We start from the raw sequence: 21186 nt of genomic DNA, 5'->3' as shown, positions 1-21186 counted from the left end.
TGGGGGAGCGGGGATGTGGCACAAACAATACGCAGGTATCATAAGCGCAATCAGCGTCCCGCGTCCCGTCTCCTGGGTCCCGTGTCCCGTGTCCCGCGTCACACAGCAGCGAGAGAATTTTTGAATTGCTGTCATTAAAATGTTGACAAAGGCGCAGAAAGGTGTAAAAACCGCAGTGTGATGGGGGGGCGGTGGACAAGTACCGGGATTCCCCTTTCATTCCTTCTTCCCCCACTTGCCACCTTCCACCTTCCACTTGCCACTTGCCCCATCTGTAATGAGTTTTGTTAATATGGCGGCCACAAATGGGGCCATGAACATTCATATTCGCCATCTACGCCGCATTCTCATTCGTATTCCTTTTCCCATTATTTTCCACACACAATATATTTAAAGCATTTTACACATTGCATCTGACAGGATGATGAGCCCCGGAAAACGTAATTGTTGGGGCACAGCAGAAGATCGACCTCGCTGTACCCTCGCTGTCGGATGTATCAGAGATGTATCAGAGAAGAGGCTGCAGGGCAGGGCACATCATCCAGTGAACGGACTCTCTTTTGCTCTCGCTTCCCTCTCCCCTGTGTGAGCAAGGGCAACATTCCGGCAAGGTCCGGGCCGAACTCAAGTGCCACAACCCCACCTGTCCCCGCTCAGGCGGCGCAAGTGAGTGTGACCCTTGAAAGCGCCAATCAAGTGGCTGGGCTACATGCGTAATTTGCACGCCAAGTGGCGGACGGCCCTCACCTCTCCTCTCCGGGCCGTGCCATGCCGTGCCTCCTTTTGGCAGGGTCAGCATCGTCTGGTAATTAAATTTTGGTACAGCCGCATAGCCTGACAAAGTGTGAAAATCATAAAAAGCATCATGTATACGCCGAGTGGTCCCCAAAAATGTTGAACAATTCACACGGGGCGCGCTGGGGCTAATTAAGCGCTCGGCCTCATCTCGCACTTGAGAGCAGCAGCACACAAAAAGGAAGGACTCTTTGCGTCGTTCCCTTGAATAGGTGTATGGGTGTGTGATTTCCATATTTTGATAATTTTTGATGATGTGCAGCAGTCAGTGGTAGCAGTAGCAAGGACTGGCAAGAACTGGCTCCTGGAACGAGCAAAAATGGTGGTGTTAGGCAAACCGGAAATTAACTTAATAATGACTTGCTTTGTGTGAGTGTTTGTGTGTGTGTAGACACCACTGTCTCGCTGAATGTGTGTTTTCAAAAAGATAACACATATGCAGATGGGTACACATAGTATTAGTGCGGAAACTATTCCCTCAAAAATAGGCAATAGCCGGGGAAAACTCTCGCTGTACCTGGCCGCTCATTAATGACAGAGAGAGAGAGAGAGAAAGAGAGAGAGAGGAGAGGAGAGGATGGGAAAGGAGCGTAGCGGTGGTCACTTATCACGCACTTCAGCCGCCGTTCTAACCCCATCGCACTGTGTACGTGTATGGATATATATATATATTTTAAATTAATGACATCATAAATTAGCCTTAATTATTGTAATGAGCCCCAAGTAACATTAATGAGGCCCCATGCCTTGTCCTTAGGCCCCGCTTTCCATCCCCCTTCTATCGGTCTGCGCCTGAGCCACAACCAGAGACAATTCAACTTAAAATGTATTAATTTATGGCCCTGGCCATGTGTTAGGGCCAATTAGTGGAGTCGCGTTTTGTAGTGGGCGCGAAATCCACGCAATTAAATGCACCTGATGACAGCGACATTGGCAGTGGCAGTGGCAGTGGCAGCAGGGCAAACAGGGGCAAGAAGGTAGAGGAGAGACACATTAATCACACACACACACACACACACGGAGGGGGAGAGAGAAAGGCAGGGGAGGGAGTGTGGATTATGTATTATGGATTTTCTTAATGCACTAAGGGTTGCACTCCCCAGGCAATGAGATCTTGAAGAGCTACAGATGATCTCCGGCGATGATCTCTGCTCCATAGATCTCATCCTTATCGATGGAGGAGGCAGCCTCCACTAAGTAGTCCAAATAAATTACGGGGTCGACGCAAGCAAACAGCAATAAATTAAGAATATATCAATGGAATTAGCCAGCAGCAGGATGTACAGAACAGAACAGAACAGAACATCAGAACTCAAAAGGAAAATGCTGCAAAAAAGGACAAGAAATTGTTTTCATTTGAATTTGGAGCGGGTGGGGGTAAACGGCGGAGGGTATTGGGTAAGCAAACAAACAAACAACAATGAAACCAAGCAAACAAACAGACAGACAGCCTCTGAACAAGCAAACAAACAACGAGCGGCGAGGCTATGCCAGCGGCAGGTCCAGGGGTATGGGCAGTGGCAGTGGCTGTTGCAGAAGCCGGCCAGGAAAAGGCCAAGAAAAAGACCATGGCAGGCGGCTGAGTGCCACCCAACACCCAGTACCAGCGCCACCCTCGGAGCCTTTCCATTGCCTTTTCAGAAATGCGCAAATGAAATTTTAATTTTTTCCAGCTTTTCCTTTTGCCTACTTTTAATTCCTTCTTCGCTTTCGGACATCATTTTTTTACGCCGCTGCTCAAGATGTGGCCATCGGGCAGGGCTTGGGGCGGGATCCATGGCGATTATGCACGGTAAATCATTTCGACATTTTCCCGTTCATAAGCACGTAATTTGACTTGATTTTTCAGCCTCAGCCGCTGCTGCCGCCGGCCATTTGGTTTATTGACTGCCGCCTCAGCCTGTGGGACGGCAGGGTCGCCATCGTCCTAAGAAGTTGATCCGTGGAGGGGGGGCATGCCCACGACTCCGCATATAATTGCGGTTAATTAAGGCGATTTTTTAGGGCCGCGTCAAGTGAGCGTTAAAACAAATGGGATACCAGACCCCCTGACCCCTCAATGAGGAGAGTTTTGGTTTCGGGAGTTTTGGGAGATACGAAGGTGGAACAGGGATGGAACTGGAAGAGGAACCCTGATGGGTTCCGATAAGGAATGATCTACTACCGCTCCTTCGCTCTTCGATTTTGCGTCTGTGGTGCTTTTCCTGTCAGCATTCCCACTCCGATTCCCCCTCCTCTGACTGTTCATCCCTTCGACTTAGTCACCTTCTACTTCTGTGGATGCTTTTTGGTGGTGTCTCTAGTGGTCTTTTATCCTCATTTTTTCCACATGCTTATACCCAAATAAAAAATTGATTAATAATGATGGAACTGAAACTGGAACCCTCTCTCCCCTCCCCTCCGCTAGCCGAGAGCAAGCGGCAGAAAAAAATGCCCTAAGAAATTAATTATGGAAATTACTTGGCCTGTCTACCCGGAGGACACCCACACCCCCAACATTCTCCTGTTCCGCTCCTAATCGGCTTGTGGTTTGATTTATTTAAATTTCGGGAATGGAATTTTTTCCTTTTTTTTTCGCCCACGTCCTTCGGGTCGTGTTCAAGTGGCGACGACGGTACGTGGCAGCATGTTTTCTCTTCAAGTAAATAACAATTTATTTTCATTAATTTGCGCCTTAACCCCTTGACGGCGGAACTTCATTAGGAATGCATGCTGCATGACTGCCGTGATCGAAATGGGATGCCGTTCTGTTTAACCCTTCCGAACAGCGACCTTCAGCGGAGGATAGGACTCTATGTAATTATTGCAATCTGTTCGATTTTGGGACACACCAGCCACTGATGGTCGGCGAGGGAGAGGGAGAAGGACGGGGACGGGTAAAGGGGCATCGTTGGGTATCACTAGCATTTTGCAATTTGGAAATGCAAATTAATTGCCACATGGCCCGGCTAGGAACGTAGCGCCGTAGAAGTGTTGCGGCATTAGGACGACTGGCCATTAAAGTAAATTGTAATTGGTAATTCTGGTAAATCCCCATGTTCCTCCCATTCCTGGTGCCTGGGGCTGGGGATGGGACTGAAGCTGGGACTGCGACTGGGGTTGGGGCTCGCGAAACCCCCATCCATGGGCCGCGACTCAGGCAAGTTCTGCGAATTTTCCAGCCAACACTCTCCGGGGTTGGTTGCACAGCGCCGTTGGCCTTTATTTTTTTTTTCTTTTTTGTTTTGTGCCAATATTAAAAGTCATAATTCAATTTTATTGCAAATGTTTCAGGTGCCTTAATCATTTCTAATATCCTGCCTGCCTGCCTGCCTGCCTGCCTGCCTGCCTGCCTGCCTGCCTGCCTGCCTGCCTGCCTTCCAGTTTTTGTGCTGCTTCTGGGATGATGCAGTGTATCAGACAGTGTCTGACGCTGCCCTGCTGCTGGCTTCCGCTCCACCCATAAATACTAATTTCACAGGCAATAAAGGCGCAACATTTGCCAGGCGGCCTCGGAACCTCGACGGCGACGACTCCTCACGTAGCATTGCCATTTTGATTGTTGCCAGACATTTGCCAGATAACAGATAATGGAGAGTATAGCATAGACACGACACGGAATGGACTGGACTGGCAATTTTTAATGGATTACAGCGCGAATCGAGATTCAGCAGCTGCTCCTTGCCTGCTCCACAAATAGCAGGAGCAGGAGCTGGAGCTGGATCTGGATCTGGAGATGATTTGACAACGGCCTTTAGGCAGCCAAATGCTTAGTGTCAGCTCCGCAAATAGTTCGAGGCCACTAATTAGAAGGGGGTTTCGCAGTCAAAACCACACCCACTCCTCCCAAGGATACCCACATCAGTTGCAGGAGCCACAGTTCAAAGACTCCCGCAAAGTAGCCACTGGCCAGCAGCAAACACACACAGACACGCGCACAGATACGAGATACTTGTAAGATCTAGCCGGTCACAACGACCTCCAGACACCCTACACTCTGCATCCGTCAGGATATGCAAAGCGGAAGGCTGGGCCTTTGAAGGGTATGGGCCAGTCTTGTTGTAACCCTTTGGAGGACGCTCTTCGCATTGTTGCGGTTAGAGCTAGGGTTGGGCAGGCCGGGGCAGCGCAGAGGCCCTCCACCCTCCACCCTCCACCCTCCACCCTGGTCTGGTCCGGTGGATGGGGGTGTGTCAGCGTGCAAATTAAACAATAGCGGTAGCGGATTGTGTTTTTAAAAAGTTTTTATTTTACTTCGAACTTCACTGATATAGATTTAAGTAGAGGGTCACAAAGGAATTCCGGGCCAAGGGATTGCGCGATCTTAATATTTAGCTAGACTTTGCGGTGTCGCTGCTGGATCAAGACTGATTTGAACTTTCTGATCTTTGCATCGTTGATCCCTTTCGGGAATCGTTTTTCTATAAACATTTCAATTGATTTCGCCATCCCGAGTATTAGATTTCGTCATCCAAAGAGAGAACTGTAAAAGGCCTAAAGTGCAGGATCTGCAGAAAGCCGGGAGTGAGATTGTTTATGAGAAGCCGGGTGTGGGCAAACATTGGTTTTCCATTTAGGCGAGTGTCAAAGAATGGGATTGCGGCGGGGGCGCTTGAGATTGTACATCTTAGAAATCAATTAGGCGGAGGCCCAAGATTGAAATTGTTTTCGTTTTGGAAAACCAAAGATTGTTTACAACTCGTATAAGAGCTCAATGGAATTGGGTACGTTAACTCCCCCCATTCTTAAATGTTTCGTCCCGATACATTTTGAAGTTCTGATAGAGCTCTAATTTCTTCTGACAGTATTTGAATGTTGCTTTCCACTATTTCTTCTGACGGTATTCTTATTGATTTAATAAGTACAAATTTGGTTAATTTATAGCAGAAGTAAAATAACATTAACAATATCAAAATGATTAAAAATAATGTTGTTAATGGTAAGGCCGTATTACCTAATGTTATAAGGGGATTTAAAATATTAACATTATCAAAAGAAAATTGCTTATCATTTGATTGTATATAATCAACTAATTCAAAATCGCTATATCTATGATGCGATATATATTTTAGAATTTTACCCTTATCATTTATGTGGCTTATATTATTTATTACAATTGTGTTGTTGAATATAAGGAGATACGATCCTAACAAAGTAGTATTGTCTACGATATTTTTGCCTGAAACTAATATGGCACCATCCTGAATGATGTCTATTTCTTTGTTTTTTTTCCCTTTTTTTAGTGCAGTTGGCTTTAAAGCCATTAAGTAAATTGGTGAAACAGGTACTCTTTAAATTTATTTGTGCGTAATTGTTAAAAGTTTCACTTTTAAAATTATTCATTAAATAGTATTTCTCCTTACATTCACAAACTTTTTCACTTATAACTAACATTCCATCATTTTGTGAGATGGCTCTTGCATGGTAAAACTTGCAAATATCTTTAATTTGAGGATATTTTATGTAAATGATTATTAAATCTGCATTTCGAATTATTTTAACCGTTGCAATGTCCAACAGATCAGACAGTTCAACATTATGTTTTTCATGCTTATAAATGTCCTCTATTTCGTTTTTATTTAAAATTTTTGTATTGAAAATGTTTACTTTTAAGAGGGTTATGGTATCAACTAAATTTAGTAGGTCAAAAGTTATTAATTTTAAACGATGCTTTCTCAGTATCGTTTCTTCATTGAAGATGACATTCTTTAATGAATTTGATAGCAATTCAATTTCTTTGAAAAATTTGGAATTTATTACAAATTGTTTATTATTATTTTCAGTTAATTCATTTACTTTATTTTGTATTTTCAAAGAGTCGTCATGATCAGGGCTGCCTGCTATCCATTTCCAAATGGTACCTAATTCATTTATTCCCCTTTCTTTCCGTTTTGGAACTAATTCTGAAATCATTAATTTTAATAGACTTAAGTCCATTGATATTTCCCACTCATCGTCTGAATTAATTGATTTGTTGACATATTTGGATTCTTTATCAATTATCTCTCTATAAAAACTCAAATTAGTAATATGGAAAAGTTCAGCGTATGTTTCATAAGTGTAAACGTCTCTGTCGTCTTTGAGCAATAGATAGTCACTATGCGTATAGTCAATTACTTCCGCAGTCGTCAATATAACAAAAGTCAGTATTAGTATATTCGCATACATTTTCTGGAAAAAATATTTAATATTTGATGTTATCTTTATGTATAATTCTGTTTCTATTGTTGATTATAATTTTATTCGGTCGATTTTCCTTAACTACCTGCTTTTTGTATCGGGATTGAAGTTTATTTCTTTCCCCGAATTTCTTTTCATAGACTACTTCTCCTATTTTATAATCTTTTTCTCTTCTATCTTTGTTATGTATCTTAAGCATTTTGGTCTGAGCTTCCTTAAGTAATATTGGATTATGTTTGTGTTCTATTTTGTTATACAATATGTCATATGGCATTTGATTGGTCGTTGAATGTATCGTCAGGTTATATTTCAGTGCCGCCCTTATTATTATTTCTGAATAATCTGTTAGATTTAGTTCATCCTTGATGCACCGCGCTATTTCTGTTAGTGTGGAATGTACCCTTTCTACCTGACCATTTGAGGTGCTGTGTCTGGGATCAGCATAATAAATAGTTAAGTTACTTCTTTGTATGAATGATCTAAATTGTGCTGAAGTAAAGCTTGGTTCGTTGTCAGTCATTAATGATGTTGCTAACGGAAAGTGTTGTAAAATTTCCATTACCTTATTTTCAATGTTTAATTTACTTTGAATTTCCTTGACCACCAAGTATTTGGAATAAGAATCTATACAAGTTATGAATGTTAGGTTTTGGGCATAGTATATGTCTAAGTGTAATTGATCTCCTTCTTTTGCTGGAATGGGAGCTTCCCCAATTGGAATTTTTACAGGGTGTCTCCGATATTTGTTTTTGTTACAGATCTCACAATTTTTTATATATTCTTTTAATTTTTTGTGCAGGTTTGGCCAATAATACAGCTTAGTTATTTGTTTGTAATTTTCGTCTAGTCCTCTATGGGCTCTGCAATGTGTTTCTTCTATAATTATAGCTTTATCTTCTGAATTTACTACATCTTGGAGGAACTTTCTTGTGAAGAGAAATTTATTTATGAAGTTTTCCTTTAGCTTATTTTGGATAAGGTATAAATCTTCTAAAGTGCAGTGTATTCCTGTGGTTAAGTGAGGCTGAATAAATTCTTTTAAAATGATTAGCAGATTGTCAACCGTATCAAATTCAATAATATGTCGGGTATTTTCATAAACTCTTACTAACTCATGAACTGTGAATCTCCCTTGCGCTAATAGTAGCTGCTGTTTAAATTGGTTTAGAGGCTTGCTAGTCTCTTGAATGACGTTTTCGAAACTACTCTCTGCTGAATGCTGAGTATTTATGTCTGATTCTGATTCTGTCTGGTCGACATCACTATCTGTCATATGATTTATTTTAATCCGAGATAACGCGTCCGCTACTACGTTAGTTGAGCCTGGCTTATAAATGATTTTTGGTGTGAAACTTTCTATGAAGTAATACCAACGTTTCATTTCAACATTTGGATTTTTTTGCGACATTGCAAAGGACAAAGGTTGGTGATCTGTATGTATTTCAATTCCACTCACTCCGTATAAATAATTTCGCAAATTTTTTAATGCCCATACAATAGCTAATAATTCTTTTTTATTAGTAGCATATAATTGCTCGGTTTTACTTAAAGTTTTAGAAATAAATGTTATGGGATTCCCATCTTGCGACAAAACTGCACCTATTGCTATGTCCGATGCATCTGTGGTTAATGTGAATTTTTTATTGTAATCTGGTTGTACTAATTCAATATGTGCTATTAAACTGTCCTTTAAATTATTAAATGCTCCAATTGCTGGTTCATCCAGCTGTATTAATGCTTTCTTGGATGCCCTTCGTGAAACTTTCCCATTTACTCCGCTCAGATATTTTGTTAAAGGTTTGGCAATTGTGGCATAATTTCGGACAAATTTTCTGTAATACCCTGTTAGTCCTAAGAAGCTACGTAGCTCTCTGATATTTTTAGGAATTGGATAGTTTTGTATTGTGGAGATTTTGTCTGGATCTGTTTTAATGATATTTTGGGAAACAATGTATCCCAGAAATTTGGTTTCCAATTGAAAGAATTTAGACTTTTCAAGTGAAATTTTCATGTTAGCGTTTTGCAATATCTGAATTATATGAATTAGATCTTTATAATGTTGTTCTATAGTTTTTGAAAATATTATTATATCGTCCATATAAACGTGACAAGTTTTCCCAACTTGTTCTCTAAGTATATCGTCCATTGCCCTTTGGAAAATTCTGGGAGCGTTCGTCAATCCCATAGGCATTCTTAGAAATTCATATTTGCCGTTATTTATGGAAAAAGATGTTTTTTCAATATCTGATTCCCTCATTAAAATCTGATAGAAACCTGACTCTAAGTCAATGGCCGAGAAATATTTCGCTTTACCTAAATTGGCAAGGATTACTGAAGGATCTTGCATAGGGTATCTATCCGGTATAGTGTTTTCATTAAGTTTCTTAAAGTCTATTACTAATCTATGCTTAGGAGTTCCGTCCTCATTTACTCCCTTCTTTGGTACTACTATTACCGGTGAATTATATGGGCTTTTACTAGGTCTGATTATACCTTCATCTAACATTTTACTTATTTCGTTATTAACGAAATCGTTAACCGAATAAGCGTATGGATACTGCTTGCCATATACCGGTCTATCGTGTTCAGTGTTAATCTCTCCTTTTATATCCGTTCTGAACGGTAACTGTAAATTTATATTGGCATGGTCTTCTTCGATGATAGATACCATTTTCTCTCTGAGATTTTCTAAATTGTCCTCTTTGTAGGTTATTGTGTTATACAATTTCATTTTTTTCAATTCAGAATTTGCATAATTTTGAATGTCGGATATTTCTACGACGGCGCGTTCAGGATTTTTGCATCCCAAACTTTTAAATTGTTTATTGTCGGATAATTCAACGACGGCGTGTTCAGGATTCTTTAATCCCAAACTATTCGAACTTTTAGTGTCGGATAATTCAACGACGGCGTGCTCAGGATATTTTAATCCCAAACTATTAAAACTTTGGATGTCGGATAATTCAACGACGGCGGGCTCAGGATATTTGAATCCCAAACTATTGACGGATAATTCTTCGTCGGCGTGCTCAGGATTTTTTGATCCCAAGCTATATAAACTTCCTTCTACCTTTACTGAATCGCTTTTCATTTCTTTTTCTTCTTCAAAATATTTTTTTATTATATATTCCTTCAACGGAAGGATGGTTTTTCCTTCTATAAAGGTTAATTTGTTTAAAGAAAGGACCTCGTCATATATTAGTTTCTCCTCATTGTCTTTATAACTTAAAGTCCCCTTTCCTGTATCAATAACCGCTCCGATTTTCTTTAATAGGTTAAATCCTATTAGTAAATCTGCCTCCATTCCATCTATTTCATAAAACACTTGCTTTGTGTTGAAAATTGTTATATTATGGAAATATTTAATTATTGAAAACCCATTCACTGTAGCAACTTTCTTATAGATTGGTAATTCATTTTTATTGTCGTAAATTCCTTTTTTTATATAACAGGAAGTTGCTCCCGTATCTATCAAAACTTTTAATTCTCTGTTTATTTTTTTGTCTACTCTTTTTAGGTAGGGCAGACCTACTTCGGGGGCTGATCTAAAAAATGATCCTCCTCAATGTTATTTATCCTCATTGCTTTATTAGCCGGTTGTTCCGACATTTCGTTTAGTTTTCGTTTCTGCGCTGGATTGTCGTTAGACTGATTATTCGGGACTACGTTTGCCCTAAAATGCTGGGCTTGGCTATAATTGTTATTATTTCTCCTAAAATAACCGTTAGTATTCTCCCGATAATTTCTATTGTTATTATTTCCCCTGAATTGATTGCTGTTCTGTCGGTTCCGGATTTGTATAGATTCGTCTACCTCCATTGGTTCTGGGGCCTGATTTTGTTGTCTATTACCCAAGAAATAGGGTTGTCCCCAAGACATGTTATTCCTCTGCAAATCCCTTTTTTGGTCGAATGGTGAACTGTTAGTCCTAGGTTGTCGTTGGTTGAATCTTAAGGTATTAAAATTATTATTCCCTGAATTTCTGGGACCGCTGAATTGGTAGGCAAATTGGGCCCGAATGTTATTAGATTGCAATTCCTGTACCTTTGCTAAGGCATTCGGTAAATCTGGGGGATTCAATGAAAATAGGATTTCAGCAATGCCGCCGTTTAGGCCAGTGACAAAAATGCGTAAGGCATTGTCTCTAATTTTTTTATTTGATTCCTTGGTGATCTCACTGTCCTTTCCGTGAGTCATTATTGTCTTATTTATTAACAAGGTCATTTTCTTGTTAACCTCGTTATAGAAATCTATAATTGAAAGGTTCCCTTGTCGGAGAACGCTTAATTCCTGTTCTATTATGTAAATAGGTCTCTTGTCACTGTAAACAAAGTCAAGCCGTGAAAGTATGGCATCAAAATTTAGAACTGTCCCGTGGTTGGTCAGTGCGTCATGTGCTGGTCCTGTTATTTTGTTTCTCAAAATTGTTAATGCAATATAATATTGCTTACTTCCTTTCTTATATAACTTCACTGCAGTTTCTGCAGCTTCCCTCCATCCTACATATTGGTTTAATCCACCATTAAAAATTGGTAGGGATTCTATTACCTTCAATGTGGTGTCGTCTCTTATTGTCTCGTCTATTGTTTCTGCCTGATAATCCGATACCTGATCGGATTTAGTTTCTATTTGCTGTTTTAAATTTACAATTTGCTCTTGTACTTGTGAAATTTGAAGTGCTATCAATTGTTTGACCAGATCTGCTGTGAGATCGGTCCTTGCTTGAGAGTTAATCATTTTTAGTTTTTCAAAATCTAAAGTTAGCTGATCCACTTTTAATTTTTCTTATATGTTAGTTTTTATAATCTTATATATCCTAATTGAACTTATATATTTATTAATACAACTCTTGCTCACGAAATATCCGGTAGGGGTCGTCCTTCTTAGTTTGGCAGATCTTCGAACGGGTCTTCCTTCTTAAATTTCTTTGCTCAGCTGGGTCTTCTGGGGGTCTTCCTTCTTTGGCTTCGCTGATCGTTTCACTTTCTTTGTATTTTGGTTTTGTCGGTTTTGTTGGTTTTGTTTTTTTAAAAACTTTGGGTTTCTTTGGTTTTTTTTGTATTTACGAATTGCCTTGATTAGCTTTTTGTTTTATTTGTATTTTGCGTTGTATTTGTATTTGTATTTGTATTTGTATTTGTATTTGTATTTGTATTTGTTTTTGCACACCCTAAGCTCCGGTTTGTTTCCTTTTTATCTCACTTTTTTTATCTATATCACACAGTCACTCCGCGTTTTTAATTTTGAAGGATTTATTCCATTAATTAATTGTCCTTCGGGTTTCGGCACGACGCAACACTTTTATCATTCGGTGCTTTTTAGACAACGTCGCCCCACGTTGGGCGCCAATTAAACAATAGCGGTAGCGGATTGTGTTTTTAAAAAGTTTTTATTTTACTTCGAACTTCACTGATATAGATTTAAGTAGAGGGTCACAAAGGAATTCCGGGCCAAGGGATTGCGCGATCTTAATATTTAGCTAGACTTTGCGGTGTCGCTGCTGGATCAAGACTGATTTGAACTTTCTGATCTTTGCATCGTTGATCCCTTTCGGGAATCGTTTTTCTATAAACATTTCAATTGATTTCGCCATCCCGAGTATTAGATTTCGTCATCCAAAGAGAGAACTGTAAAAGGCCTAAAGTGCAGGATCTGCAGAAAGCCGGGAGTGAGATTGTTTATGAGAAGCCGGGTGTGGGCAAACATTGGTTTTCCATTTAGGCGAGTGTCAAAGAATGGGATTGCGGCGGGGGCGCTTGAGATTGTACATCTTAGAAATCAATTAGGCGGAGGCCCAAGATTGAAATTGTTTTCGTTTTGGAAAACCAAAGATTGTTTACAACTCGTATAAGAGCTCAATGGAATTGGGTACGTTAACTTGCATGGCTGTGTCTCTGTCTGTGTCTGTGTCTGTGTCCGTGTGTGTGTGTATGTGATTATACATAACGGTTCATTGCCTGGCAAGCAGCAGCAGGAGCGACAGGAGCTGGGGGGCAGGAGCAGGAGCGGGAGCAACAACTCCGTCTAATCACTGTCACATGCAGGCGTCGCTTACGCATTCAAAGCGAATCCGAGACAAAGGCCTCCGTTCCGTAGTGGCCTCCGGAGGTGGGGGACCGGACAATGCAACTCTCACAGAAACAGAGAGCAAGTGGGTGGAGGGTTGGTGAGGGTAAGGTGAAGGGGTGAAGGGGGGACGGACTGGGGCCAGTGGGCTGCTGTTAATTCGATTAATTACAACAATCAGCGGCATGTTTCATGTGGCAGCGACAGTTTGCTGCGTCTGTGGGCAGTGAGCAGTGGGTGGGAGTTTAACAAATTGCCCAATGCTAATGATGCGTCCCCTGCCCCTGCCCCTGCCCCCTGCCCCTACCCCATGCCGCTGTCTGCCTCTGTCACTGCCTCAGTGTGTGGCAACAATCGAAGCATAATGACAATGATAGATTTGCCAATATCTGTCATGTTTATGAGCAAAACAAAGCGAGAACGAGGAGTGGGTGGAGAGATGGGAGGGCATTGAAGGAGAAAAGAGAAAAGAAGCAAAGGAAACGAAATGAAATGAAAGGGGGCAGCGGGCAGGCAGAGAAGAGAAAGAACAACAGGACATAATTGGATATAACATTTATACGCAATCATCGACAGATTGCAAAACGATTAAGCCAACCCTCGTCCTTTGTGTCCTGGAGAAAGCGATGGAGACAGAGATGGGAAGGCTGAGAAGCCTGGGAAGGCCTTCTACACACCGAGTAGTGGATGCCCTGACTCGATGAGAGAATTGGTGGGATGGCTGGCTCTTGGAGTAGTAGTAGTTTCGGGGCTAATCACAAAGCAAGCATCTCCCTGGCATCTGAAGGAAAAGCAAATCTAATCAGGCAAGGGCCAAGCCAATGCCAAGGATAAATGCGGGCCGAGGTGGCTCGTCCGAAGGGTGGGAGTGGGCAGAAGGGGGCGTGGTTCAGTTCATTTACTGTTCGCTCAACGTTTTTCGGAAAAACAGAAACAATCAACTTAATTTGGCGCCCGCTGAAAGCCCTGTGGCAGATAAATTAAGTCATTAGTTCGAGCCTCAGACTTGCCCCAGGAGGTGGGTGGCAGTGGGCGGCGTGGGTAGTGGGTAGTGGGTAGAGAGACAGAAGAAAACTCCCAGCTAAAGTGGAAAATAAATTGGCAAACGTTTGTTTTGAGATTAACCGCGATTAGACCGGGAGGATGGGTGGATGGATGGACGGGTGGCCGGAGCTACAGACGGAGCGTGGGGAATCGTAGCAAATGTTGCCATTATTTGATAAGCTCAAACATAGACATGGACTATGCCCCCAACCCCACCCCAACCCCTACCCAGCCCCTGCCTCTCCTCTTCCACGCACAACAGTGTGCCTTCCATGTGTTTGTGTAAACAAATGGCAAATGCGAGAATAATCGTAGGAGATTAAAAAGTTTCATGCGCCCGCACAAGCCAGAGACGGAGAAGAAGACGGAGACGGGGAAGGAGAAGGGAAAAGGAAAGGGAAAGGAGGAGCAGCACGAGCTGCTGAAGTCGGACCTGCTTTGACACGAGACAAATGAGTGGCGCACGTGAAGCGGCCGTGTCTTCCCCTGTCCCCCTTGGCTCCCAACACCATATCCACATCCACATCCTAGACCCAACTAATTTATGGCGCCGGCATACAAATTGCTTTCCCAATCCGCAGCCGGAGTAAACTTACACAAGGGGGTTAGGGTTGGGTTTGGGGTTGGGGCTAGCCCAAGAGACACAACTATCCCCCACACTATCAGTTGAGAATCGGTAATGGAGTGAGCAACAAACAAGTAATTGAGATCCAGCCCTGAGCACAGTCAAACAAAATCAAGCCTTCTTTCAAACACTATTTGCGGCTTTCCAACACTGCCGCTCTAAATAAATATCAGAAGCCAAAGGAATTTTGGGCCTGAGTCCGGGCCTGTCCCTGGTAGGGAGGTGACTTACTTTGGGTGTCCACTGGACCAATGGAGTCACAGCTAGGACTAAAGATAACACTGTGCCACAAAATAAAAAGTTCTTAATTGTGCTTTAGACCTGGATACATCCTCATTGGCAATGTGCACCCCAAAATATTAAATACACATATACGATTTCAAAAACTTCATAATTTTCACTCCGCACTCGCAGTGCCAATATCCAAAGCAGCTAATGGGCTTTAAGTAGGATTCTATGACCTTTCATGAGATGTTCTATTCGTGTCGATACAGTTGCTGTACCAACGTACTAACGAGCCAAAGTCGAAGTTTTCCACCATTTTCCATGTTCCTTGAATGTGCCACTTTTTAATATTCTCTTTTTCGTATACTTGGACTTTGACATGCAATTTTTGACTGCATCTTGCAAGAGGCCATGCAATTACTAAACCAACCAACAAGTTTGCACAACGCCATGACCGAAAGCTATTGAGACCGGATTGCAAGCGAAAATGCAATGAAGATAGCCCTCATCCAGGTCTACAACCTAGGGTTTGTCTCGTGCAAAGTATCCTCACAAGAGGATAACTCTAGTTAGATGGGCTCTGCATCCAATCGTCTGTTCTCGCCTTATAAGTGATGTCTAATAAACAAATGTCACGCACAGCAATAGCCGCATGGATTACATAATGGGATGTAGTTGTAAACAGTCAGAATGCCCACGAATCCACTCCTAGAGGATGGCGCAACCCAATTATTGCCCTGAGGCACACATTCTGATCGATGTTCAACCAATCAAGTATTTAACTTAAACTGTTTACAAGTATAATGGAGCTCTGGGAAACCCTGGAGCTGGGGCCATGCGAGCTAACGAAGTAATAATAATAAATATAGAATTCGTTCCCTCAGAGGGAGGGATGGGGGGTTAGATCTACTACCAGTATTATTCGATTCTACGATTCTACTACAGGCGGCTCTCGTGCATTCGCCACTGCATGCCATGCAAAAGTTTTTAATTAAATCACGAGCATTACCACACGTTATAAATATTACCCGGTGGGTTAGAAGTGCAACAACCGCCGGATGGGTGGGCGGATGGGTGCCAGCGCGAGTGGGGGAGACAGTGATCAAGACGAATAGTTGCACAGGGGGTGCTCGCACTCCCCATGCCCCTGCCCCTGCCCCTGCTCCTCCCCCCCACCGATTGCTGTGGTAGTTTGTCTGCATCAGATAGCGGTCTCTGCCACAGAAAAAGCGCAACAACAGGGTAGGATGGAAGGGAAGGGAAGAAGCGACACGGCGACGCCTCCTACGCTCAACAGAGCTCTGTTAAGGCCTCTGTTAACATTCCCCTTGAGCTCTCGGCCACTGGCGCTTTTTTTTCTTGGCGCCTTGCCTCCTCTTTGTGGCGTTGCGGCTGCTGCTGCTGCTGCTGCTGCCTCTGACGGGGGTGGCACTGGGCGGTTGAGGAGGGGAATTACAGAAAGGGGGCGTTTACCAAATCGCACGCCTCTCTCTCGCTTCCTCGCTCTCTCGCTCACACCCGAGAGGTGTTTGCTCGCTCTCCTTAAGACGCCGACGATGGAAACGAAGGCGAGCACGACGCCAACGACGATTATTTGACATTTGGCCACTCCTACGGCTACACCTTCCTTCTATCCCCATCGCCATCCCCATTCTCATCCCATTGGCAACCCCTCTTGACATATGGGTCAGGACATTTCCCACACCCCACCACTGGTGGGGTGCGGTGGGGTTGGGAGCTTTGGTTGAGGCTGAGGCTGATGGGGTGGTGTGGTTGGCTATCCACTGCTGTGGAGTGCGGGGGCCTTTGAAGCGCCTTGATTGGCCTCCGGCCTCTTCGACAGAGAGCGGGTCGAATGCATGTTTAAGACATTCTCTGCCCTTGGAATTCATTTCAAAATTTAACAGTATTGTGACAAATCCACCTTCATCACCCAAGTCCATCCCAAGAGCACCTGCAGGCTTAAAAGCTTTCCATCCCTGCTCCAAGTCCAGAAACATTCTATGAATTTTTGCTAAAGCTGCATCTAAATGTAAACAATCCTATCCACAGGACTGCTGCATCTTGCAGATATCGCTGACAGAGCTCCCCCCTTAGGTTTTGCACTCCGAGCCTCCGAGACTATCATATAGCCGAGATTCCCGAGTGGATCGGTCATGCCTCTGAACTAATTTCCACAAAGCAATCCGAGCTTCTGGAGTTATGCGCTGGAGCCTGAGACTAAGGATGGGGTTGAGGGTTAAGGGTTAAGCAAGGAATTCCTGCTTTGAAGTTGACAGATGTCGCATTACACCGGAGCAGGGAGGGGTAGCAGAGAGCCAAGGGGGCCAAGGCAGCCACAGCTTACACAATTTGTTTCTTATGCATATTTTTCGCTCTTCACCTGCCCCTGCTCCCTCCCGCGTGCACCGTGCCGCTGCCACTGCTGCCATAGCATCTGCTAAATTATGCCGAGTATTTGCGTAATTAAAACATGAAAAGAGTTCAGCGAAAACTCATTTAATTAAGCATGCGTCAGGGTGGCAGGGGTGGCTGGAGCATTCGTCAAGTGTCTTTTGCCGCTGAATGAATGAATTAATTGCCCGAGCTATGTACCCTCCCACTCCGATTCCCATTTAAGCGATTTCTCCTCCAGCTTATCATAATATTCACCATTCTCTGCCACCACCATCCACCCTCCACCCAACACCCAACACCCACAACGCTCCGTCTCCTGGCCATCGCCGAACGACCATCCCGAATTGAAACATTATTTTTATAGATTTTTATGGAGACGACAACGAAATGGAATGGAATATGGGTACGCGGGTGAAGGAGAGCGTAGAGCGGAGCGCTCACTCGCTGATAAGCTATTCGGAACAAAGGACATTTTCATAAGCATCATGCTGATTATGACACTAGACACACAAAGACAAAGGACGACCCACCCCCAAGGCCAGCCGCATCCACACCCCACATCTCCATCCCCATCCTCTGGTGGCACTCCTAGAGCGGGGAGCGGGGGGACACGAAAGTGCTGATAAGAATAAGGAGGCTAAAACTATGCAACGTCCAACTTATGCCACAGATAGTGGGCCCCCAGGGCTGCTCCACTCCACACTCCACACTCCACACTCTCATGTGTGCACAAAATCGAAATCTATAAATGACTTTTATTGTTATAGCCAGCGGCGTCGTTCTCGTCCTCGTCGCTGTCGTTGTCCTGGCTCCTGGCTCCTGGCCCAATATCCGAACCAATCCGCAACCAATAAGACGGCAAACTTTGCGGCTGAGGCTGGGGCGGAGGCTGAGACTGCGGCAGTCGTATTCTCTCTCGTACGAGAATATTGAAAAGATCCTATCCATGATGCTATCTCCATGGCAAAGTTTTGCGGTCGTCGCAGACAAAAGACGCGCGTGTTCCCTTTTAAAGTTTCATTAATCAATGGCCTCGAATGGAGGATGGGTGGATGTGGCTGTGGGTGCCTCGATGGGTGGACGGGTGGCTGGGTGGTGCAGTGGCTTGGGGTAACATTTTATTATTTCAATTGCGGAGTTTGGGCTCAAAAATATGAAGCATCATTTATCAGTCTTCCAATCTGCTCCGCTCCGCTCTGCTCTGCTCTACTCTGCTCTGTTCTAGTGCGGTTCGCCTGGGATTGCCTGTCTGGGATGTGGATGTGGATTTGGAATTGGCAACAACAATGCCGTGATTAATGGCCGTCAAAGCGAAAGAGTCAACAAATGTCAAGCGCCTGCCTGCCAGCAGGCACTGGCACCAAATCGCAATTGACAAAATCAGAGATTCATGGGGGCTGCGAATTCTGGGGAAAACGAATACAATCTGCATTCTCGAATATTACGAGTACGTCCATGGGACACCCATGCCCATACCCGCTAATAATTTATTTCCTTTTGCCGTAACAACTCTCTTGCAATGGAGCAGAAGAGGGCCCTGCTGGCACACAAAGTAAAATGGATAGCTTCCGAATTCTGGCTGCGATAATTATCCAAATTGGAATCCACATGCATACGGATAGTAGGTTGCTCTCAGTATAGTGGGTGGCTGCGACGCGAAGCTTATTTATAACACAGGTCCCAGCACAAAGACCCTCGGTCTTACTGCCGTGGCAGTCAGACGGTGCCTCCGAGATCACATTAATATACTTCGGGCTATCCTGATGATCCAAACTGCTAGATATGGTCAATCCCTATGACTCTGCTTTTTGGTTTTCTACTAATGTTGGATCCTTTGTAGGGTTGCAAGTGGGCGGTGCTGAGAATTTTAAATATACTTGTAACAGAGGGATATCAGAGATATCAGGATGCTTTATAACAAGTCTGTTCATATCTACATATGTACATATCCATTTCACACAGGGATAGGCTATTGTTGGACCTGTTGGACTGCGGCAATTATTAATCGGCGTAACGAATGGGCAAATCCGTGCCTATGAATAGTCAGGGTTTGCGTGGAACCAGACAACCTAATTTCTCTCTAAAACAAAGCCTTGGAATATTGTAAAAACAAAAACTCCTGAATCCGAAGAATCTCCCCGGCTCCCAGAAGAATCCCGCAAAGCGCTTTGGCCGTATAGTGGGTAAAAGCAGCTGGTATACGAGAGCAATTGGGCTCGCTTCAACTCGCTTCGTGGCATACCAACTTGGCCTGCAGCGATTGGCACTGGCGGTCTCTTAAGTAACTGATTCGCATAACGGTTCTGATCAGTACTATTTAAGGAACAAAGAACTGAACCGTTGTATTTGTATGCATATTAAAATGAATAATAACTAAATGAGTAATCGTTGTTGAATTAAATGCAAAAAACTCACCCAAGTTTTTCACTAGCTACAAACGAAGGGAATACAGATACTCTTGGGAAAGGACTATGGGAAAGGACGCCGGAACATGAAATGCAGGACTTACATATAGGTGGGGTTCGAAGACATACATATGTCCATTTGTGGGCAAAAGTATTCCTCTCATTCTCACCGTTAGACCTTCAGGCGTTCTATAAAATCTGTGCCTTGCACTCTGAAAGTTTTGGGACTAGAAAAGACACCCACGTCTTCTCATGTTCATGTATAATATTAACCTCCTCCCAGGAACCTCCCATAAATGAGATAACAATTGTTAATTAATTTTTGAAATGTTTGTTAATTACATTTATTGTTTCGCTTCTGTTTTTGTTTTTGTTTTTGCTTCATTTCATTTTATTTTTTTGTTGGCTTTTTGCTTTTCTTTAGTTTTGATTTCCTCCCATTTGCATCCTTTGCATTGTTCTGTTGTTATTGTTGGTGTCCTTTCGATCACACATACACTGGTACAATTCCTTTATATATATATCTATATATATATCGTATTTTATGTGTATGGGTATGGAGTATGGGGTTTGCATGTGTGTGAGTGTGTGTGTGTGTGTGTCGTACATGTCTATGTATGTAAAGGTCTAAGCGAGGGGTGGCGCGGGGGTCTCTTAAACATCTAAATATTTATATTATATTTTTGATTTAATTATATGCTGTTTGATGGATCGTGAGGGGGCGAGGGCTCTCCTCACTCAAACAATACGATACAAAAAAAAAAAAAAACAACAGGAGCGGGCGAATTTTTCACTTATTTTAAAAGGGGTTTTAAGATTACATTTTATCATAGTTTATCTCCATTATCGATAATCATAGATAGGTAGTATTGTTTATCGTTGATCAGCTCATCATCTGATCTTTCACCCGAAAGCTGCTGCTGCTGCTGACACGCATTTAGATACATGGATAAATTGATAGATTGATAGTACAATAGTTTTTTGTTTTGCTTATACACACACTTTGGTTTATCCTCCTGCACCACGATCCATAGATCGATCCACGGATCCTTCCTTACACTCTAACTTGTATATTTGCTAGTTCTGGGCTTGGGTCCTCCGAGGGGTGGCCCCTAAATGGAACTCCGGAATGCCACCCCCCGCGGACACCCGCGACACACAGTGGGCACTAATTATAGCCGTTTAGCCGATTATTGATTATTGATTAAATGGATGCACAAAAAAAAGGATTAATAAATACAGTTTATAATGTAACTAGTTTCACTTGTTGGTTATCGGTTATATATATATATATATATATATAAATATATATATATACTATATAGATACACATATCTTTACATCAACTCTAGTTTGGGTCTAGGTTTAGGTTTCGGTTTCGGCTAGATGTGCCCTTTCACCCACTACCCTCTACCGTCTACCGTCTACCCTCCACCCTCTACCGACTAACGACTACCCCTGCCTCGTCTA

Source organism: Drosophila persimilis, unplaced genomic scaffold (assembly GCF_003286085.1).
Source record: "Drosophila persimilis strain 14011-0111.01,24,50 unplaced genomic scaffold, DperRS2 tig00000653-arrow-arrow-pilon, whole genome shotgun sequence".
In the NCBI taxonomy this organism is placed as follows: domain Eukaryota; kingdom Metazoa; phylum Arthropoda; class Insecta; order Diptera; family Drosophilidae; genus Drosophila; species Drosophila persimilis.
The sequence above is the reverse complement of the archived record's forward strand: the minus strand, read 5'-3'. Positions refer to the sequence as shown.